Source organism: Equus quagga, unplaced genomic scaffold (genome assembly GCF_021613505.1).
Source record: "Equus quagga isolate Etosha38 unplaced genomic scaffold, UCLA_HA_Equagga_1.0 865_RagTag, whole genome shotgun sequence".
Classification (NCBI taxonomy): Eukaryota; Metazoa; Chordata; class Mammalia; order Perissodactyla; family Equidae; genus Equus; species Equus quagga.
The window spans coordinates 1-7,127 of NW_025803565.1; the positions used below are offsets into that span (position 1 = coordinate 1).

Genomic DNA, 7,127 nt, shown 5'->3' on the forward strand with positions numbered 1-7,127 from the left:
AAAGAACTCAAAACAGAATGAACATACAGAAGTCTTCACTGAGACACTGTATAATCAAAACTTCGAATATTTAAAAACAATTTTAACCAGGCCAATATTATTCCTTCCCAAGTAAAAGATGTAATTAACTTGGTTACTAGAAATCATGAGAAATATAAGAACAATTAGGCTATTTTCAATAGCATTGTTTTATTAAATAGTTTGCAAATATAAATATACCAATGAGTATTATCATTATTTTCATTATTAAGTTGAACTGTTCATAGTTTAATGGGTTTTTCCAACAGAATGGAAATAATTGGAAAATATGTAGTAACTAAAATAAATTAAATATAACTCACATATGTGTGATACATTAAGAAGTTTTATGTATACATTTTTATTAAACTAAATTTCATTTAATTTAATACATTTGTAGGCCAATATAATCAAAACTGGGAAATAATATATGCAGACACATCTTTACTGTGCACCTACTGAACAACAATGTATGAAACATATGATCCATAAAACTTTAGAGATGTAATAATATTGGAAGAATGTGAATAAATATATTTGTTTTCTTCCCCACTGAATTTACCCTTAACACACCTGTGGAAACATCTAAAGAAGTTATCAGAACTCCTTCTCCAAACGTGGCTTACAGCCATCCTGGGCAATTAGTGACTTAGCTTACATTTTCCAAGCGTCAGAGAACATACCCAAGTGAATACCAAAAAAAAAAAAAAAAAAAATGAGCATTAGACTAAATCTCCAGGTAAAGAAGCCCTACAATCATTGTTGCTGCTGAGTTTCATTGAGGGTACCTAAAATTACAAGTATAGAGATGAAAGTCTAATATGTATGTTTGTTTGGAAAATAGTCAAGGAAATTTACAGAAAATGACTTTGTTCATTTTATGACAATTGGACTGCTGCCAGCTAACCAAGCCAGTGAGTTTGTGAAAGTGTGGAGATAAAGGTATTAATCTTAATTGTGTGTTTATCTTTATTAGCCACTTAAGAGGAACTCTTCAGTAAGTGCTTAAGAGAGATTTATTCAGAATTAAGTCCTTCTGTTTATAATAAGCCATGGATACATTCAGGCATCTCATTAACCAGGGAACTCCAAAAAGAAAATTCCATTTGAATATAGTGGGTTTGAATACGATATATAAATATTTTATCCTTAAAAATAAGAAATGGATGGGCTGCTTGAACACTTGTTCACATTTTTTTCAGATATGAGTTCTTTGTAAACCTAAAATGTGGTATTATACACTTCTCAGAACTGATCTATTTGTGAACAATTGATCATGAAATGACAATAAAATATGGTAAAATTGACAGAAAGGCAGATGATGATATTGTCTATGAACTACCGTTCTGGAACTATGGTGAATAATACATGGGCCTAGATGCAACAATACCATATTCTGAAATATAATTGAAAATACTTATGATACTCTATGATACAATATACAATAAAAGTTTATATGAATTTAAGTGATATTTCAAATGTGAGAAGAGTTTATTTGGCCATAATTGGCCCGAGACATTTATAGAAAACATGAATTTGCAGGATAAAGAATATTCACTGAAGAAGAGAGGATGCATTGTGTCCACAGTCTGTGATGTATCCTCTGGAAATAGGGAAGACTGAAGCCAAGTCAAAACTGCTTGACAGCAGTGTAGGGAACATGAATTACATTCTTCAGATGTAGAAGTGCTGTCATTCAAGGACATTATGTGATCACAAAAGTATCGATTTCAATGTTAGCCACTTTGGCAGTGTTGGTTACCATTTGTATTGAAATCACTTAGAATTTAAGGTGGTGGCAGTTTAGAAATGAGTGATGTAATCCATGTAAGAGTTTTAAGTTAGGAAGCAAAAGATCTGAAATGCAGTTTGAGGTTGAGCGAGTGGCTGCACGTTTTCGATGCTGTTCAGAAGGAATTGTAGAGTATGAAATTGACAACAGAAAGTGGTTTTGGAGCTGATCCATAAATGTGCTCTCTAGATGCAAAGTGAGATGAGGGTCATGAGAAGAGGTAGGGACTACTCACATTGGAGTGTGCTTTGGATGTGCTCAAGTGAAACTTGAAGAATAAACCTAACACTTAATGGTCCACATCCTCAATAAAGATTGCAATGGATAGCCTTTTCTAGTTCCTGCTCTTTTATTATATTTTTTCCCATGAAAGAAGAGTGGTTACATGGCACCCAGGGTAATCTTAATGTTGCTTCCTACTTGCTCTTTTACTCTCCACTCTTTTTAAATTTTAATTTTTAAATTAATTTTCTGTTGTTGAGTTGTAGGAGTTCTTTACATATTCCCTGTAACAATCCCTTATCAGATGTATATTTTGCAAATATTTTTCCATCTGTGGGTTGCTGATTCACTCTGCTGATAAAATTCTTAGATGCACAGGAATTTTCTATTTTGATGAAGTCCAGTTTATCTATATTTCTACTGTTTTACATGCTTTGGCATCATAGTCAATAAAGCACAGGTAAATCCAATATCATGAAATGTTTCCTCTGTTTTCTTCTAAGAGTTTATACTTTTAGCTCTATATTTAGCTCTTCTGTTCCTTTAATTTTTGTGAATAGTGTAAAGTAATGGTACAATTTCGTTATTTGCATCTAGATATCCAGTTTTCTCACCACTATTTGTTGAAAAGATGTCTCCATTGAATGGTTTTGAGATCCTTGTCAAAAATTTGACGTTTGACCGCACATGTGAGGATTTTTTTCTGGTATCTCTATTTTATTGGTTTATGCTTGTCTTTATGCCAATACTACACTATTTTTATTATAATAGCTTTTTAGTAAGTTTTCAATGAGAAAATAATGAGTTCTTCAATTCTTTTTATGGTTATTTTGGCTATTCAGAGCACCTTGAGATTTCATATGCATTTTAGGATACATTTTTCCACTTCTGTAAATAATCTCACTGGGATTATGACAGGCATTTCATTGAATCTGAAGTTACTTATGGTAGTATCGACATCCTAATAATATTAAGTTTTCCATTCCATGAACGCAGGATGCATTTCTGTTTATTTGTCTCTTCTTCAGTTTCTTTCAGGATCTTTTATGATTTTCAGTGCACATTTTTTTGCTTTCATTGTTAAGTTTATTTCTAAGTATTTTATTCTTTTTGATGATATTATAAATGTAATTGTTTTCTTATATTCTTCTTAGGATTGTATGCTATTAGTGTATGGAAATACAACTGAATTTGTATCTTGCAACTTTGCTGAACTTATTAGTTCTAACAGATTTTTATTTGTGGACAGTTTAGAATGGAAACCTTCCTGCTCTGCATGCCACCCACTTCCACCTCTTTTTCCATTTCCCATCCTTTCAACATAGTTACATACCGCTTTGGGTCTGTGGGGCAAAGTTGACAGCGTTGTTTCATCTTCCAGCATATATTGCTAAAATATGAAAATATAAACTACAACAAAATCTAATGATAATTTAGTTACTATTTCTTTGTATAGTTCTTTTCATTATTATGACTATTTACTCCGTCAAGGCACTTTTCAGGTCATAAATTTATCAGCAATGTTGACAATTTTCAGAAAGTATTTTCAAGAAGACATTTAGCTTTTTCAAGAAAATATCTTTCAATAAAATATTTCTCATTTACTTTTCTGTGTTCTGTTCATGATGTTTGAATATGGTGGATCATATATATCAATTCTGAAAAATGTTTTTTTGATAATATGAACTCCATTATTATTTTGCTAATTGCATTTCTAGGAATAACAAGCATACACTGGTTTCCCTGTATTAACTCTCTAATTATCCTAACTTTTCAAAATGGCAATCTTTTTATTTTGTTGTTGCTGTATTCTTTTAATTCTGGTAGATTTTTTCACTTTGTCTTTGAAACTTTCACTTAATCATTTGATCAATTATTATGTATTTTTTAATTTGCAAACCCTTTCTTATTATCTGACACTTTTTAAATTAATCTAATAATATATCGTGGAATAATAATGTTTCATACTTCTTTAAAGATATGAATCCTGATTTTTAAAAATGTGTTGTCTTTCTGCATGTTCCCAATCACGTGTAACTCACTTTATATTTGAGTGGGGTGTGTGTGAATACACATGTATGTTTGTGTGTGTATGTGTGCACATTTGTGGATCTTCCTCTTTCATGTTGGAAACTTCCTTAAAAGTCTGGGAACATTGGGCTCTAAAATAATATTTAAGACTAAAACATCACACACTGTGTGGAGCTTGTTCAATTCTGACGTCTCTGGAGGAGAATCCTCCTCCTGCCTCCGTGAAGACTGTCAAGGTGCCAAGTCCTTTTGCTCCATTTGAGTAACTGAACATTTCTCTATCCAAATTCCTTCTTTCAAAGAATCCTGAACTGTTTCATTTCTCATTGTTCCTTTTGCTCACCTGCTGTCTTTTAATTTATAACACATCCAGTTGTTTATCATCATAATAATTGGGTTTTAAAAGAGAGAAATGGTAAGTATATATGCTTAAATTCACACACTTATCTAGAACTGCAGATAATTTTAAATACAAAAAAAGGGAAAAATGAATAAGACAAAGTGTCATAAATCAATGTATAATGTTATATACATGTTAGAGAAGCAGAGAGATGGAAAACATGCTTTTGGGGAGATCTTGAGCAGAGTCATGACGGCCACAATGAGCATGTGTATAGATGTTTGAGTAAAGGGTCTTCTTTAACTGCAGCATTCAGAACCTGAGAGAGGAGGCAGAAGAGAATGACTTTGCATAAGTGGAACTTGACAATAACGATTTATGCTATATTTCAGAAGAAATGAACCAAATGATAATACCTGTCTTCAGGAAAACTTGACTTGGTATTATTGTGAAAAGAAGATGTAAGAAAGACATAAATCTCCTCAAACATGAGCTGATAGACTACTTCAATTTTAGAGGCAAGTTTTAGGGAAAAATATGAAAGAAAAATCATCCCTTAAGGGTCATAAACATTTATTGATACTAGAACTCTATAATATATGGGTTTTCATAAATTTTGCACTTATGAATTTTGAATGCAACAACTGATTTTAATGATATCTGAGTTTGTGTAGGGCAGTAAAACATATTTATCCTAAGGAGGTCAAAATAGAAATCTTGTTTTTAAAATATTTTAATAGTTTCTTAGAAAACACTTTGGCCACAAATGTTCGCATTTTCACGTTTTAATCTCTGGATCAGAAAAGAAAGTTTGTTTCTCCCAAAATAGATAAGTTCAGTTCTTCATTTAAGAGCTATAAAATTTTAAATAATACACAGTCTAAAATATTAAGTTAAAAAGAGCTTATAGTTTTATACTCAAATCACTTACTCTTGTGTCTGTCTTTAGGAAAAATCATATTAACGCTCCTTGGAAAATTAGAACCTAACATCAACTGATTTTATTTTATTGGGGTTGTTTCCACTGTCAAAAATTGGCCTGTTCTTCTTCATTCTCATTGTTCTCATTTTCCTAACAGCTCTGTTTGGCAACCTGTGCATGATTCTCCTCATATTCCTGGACACCCAGCTCCACACACCCATGTATTTTTTACTTACTCAGTTCTCCATCATTGACTTGAATTACATCTCCACAATTGTCCCCAAAATGATTTCTAATTTTCTCTTTGGAAACAAATCTATCTCCTTCATTGGATGTGGGGTTCAGAGCTTCTTTTTCTTGACTTTAGCAGGTGTGGAAGCGCTGCTCTTGACATCAATGGCATATGATCGTTATATAGCTATTTGCTTTCCTCTCCACTATCCCATTCGTATGAGAAAAAGAATGTGTGTGCTGATGATAATAGGATCTTGGATAATGGGCTCTGTCAACTCTTGTGCCCACACCACATACACGCCTTCCCTATCCCTTACTGTCAATCCAGGGCCATCAACCATATCTTCTGTGATGTCCTAGCCATGTTGACCCTGGCCTGCATGGATACCTGGGTTTATGAGTACACAGTGTTTGTGAGCACCACCCTCTTCCTCGTGTTTCCTTTCATTGGCATCGCATATTCTTATGGCCGAGTTCTCCTTGCTGTCCACTGCATGCACTCAGCAGAAGGGAGGAAGAAGGCCTATTCCACCTGCAGCACCCACTTGACTGTGGTGACTTTCTATTATGCTCCACTTGTTTACACTTATCTACACCCAAGATCCCTAAGATCTCCAACAAAGGACAAGGTTCTGGCTGTCTTCTACACCATCTTGACCCCAATGCTCAACCCCATCATCTACAGCCTGAGAAACAGAGAGGTTATGGGGGCCCTCAGAAGAGTGATTCAGAGAATCTGCACTGTGAAAATGGAGACAGAGCTTTTTGCATGTGTAGCCAGGACTTGGATATAAGTTCATTCATCAGTGTACAGAATTAAATATATTATTTTATGCTTAGGGTGCAAGGACCACAATTAATCTAGATAAGAAGATTATCACTTAGGTCTGGACAAAATTGTCTTGTAAATATACGTGCATGTGAGTATATATAAAATTCTAAGCCTTATCTTTTTTCTTCATGATGCTTTTTCCCATCAATTTCAAATTAATTTCCAAATTAATTTTTTCCTGATATGATGTTGATGATAATTATCGTTTGTCATGCAGCAACGAAAGTAGAAACTAACTGAAGTTGTATTTCAGCAAACCAGTGCTACTATTTTCAAAAATATCTAAAACAAAAATAAATTTTTCCTGAATGTCAAGATCTAATTGAAAGTCAGAGGACTTCTTGTTATTCTCATAGCAAACCTGTAATTTACCATACCAGTTAGTCTTTCTTTTAATTTAAAGAAACTTATCATTACAGGTATTTAGCTGAGACTTCAAGAATTCATCAGGGGTTCAGAATTCCTTATACTACTCTGAGTGGAATATGACAGGTTTATGTCTCTAATAGGGTGATGAATCCTAAGGAAATGATTTAATTTCAGGTAGACCTCAGGATCAACAATAAAAACGTGGAGGTGCTAACAGAGGTCAAGGAAATTGTGCAATTAATTATAAGATGAGTGGGTCAAAGGTTTAGTCAAATTAGTGGGGATTAATTAGTCAAGGACATTCCCACACCTATCCCTGGTTTTCTACATATACTGTTTGCATCCTAAGTAATGTTAAGAAACAAAT

At 33.3% G+C, this 7,127-nt stretch overlaps 1 pseudogene; it reads left to right on the plus strand.

Moving 5' to 3' along the window:
- Positions 1-5,367: 5,367 nt before the first annotated feature.
- LOC124234538 (olfactory receptor 2L5-like) lies at positions 5,368-6,353 on the plus strand (annotated as a pseudogene).
- Positions 6,354-7,127: the final 774 nt, after the last annotated feature.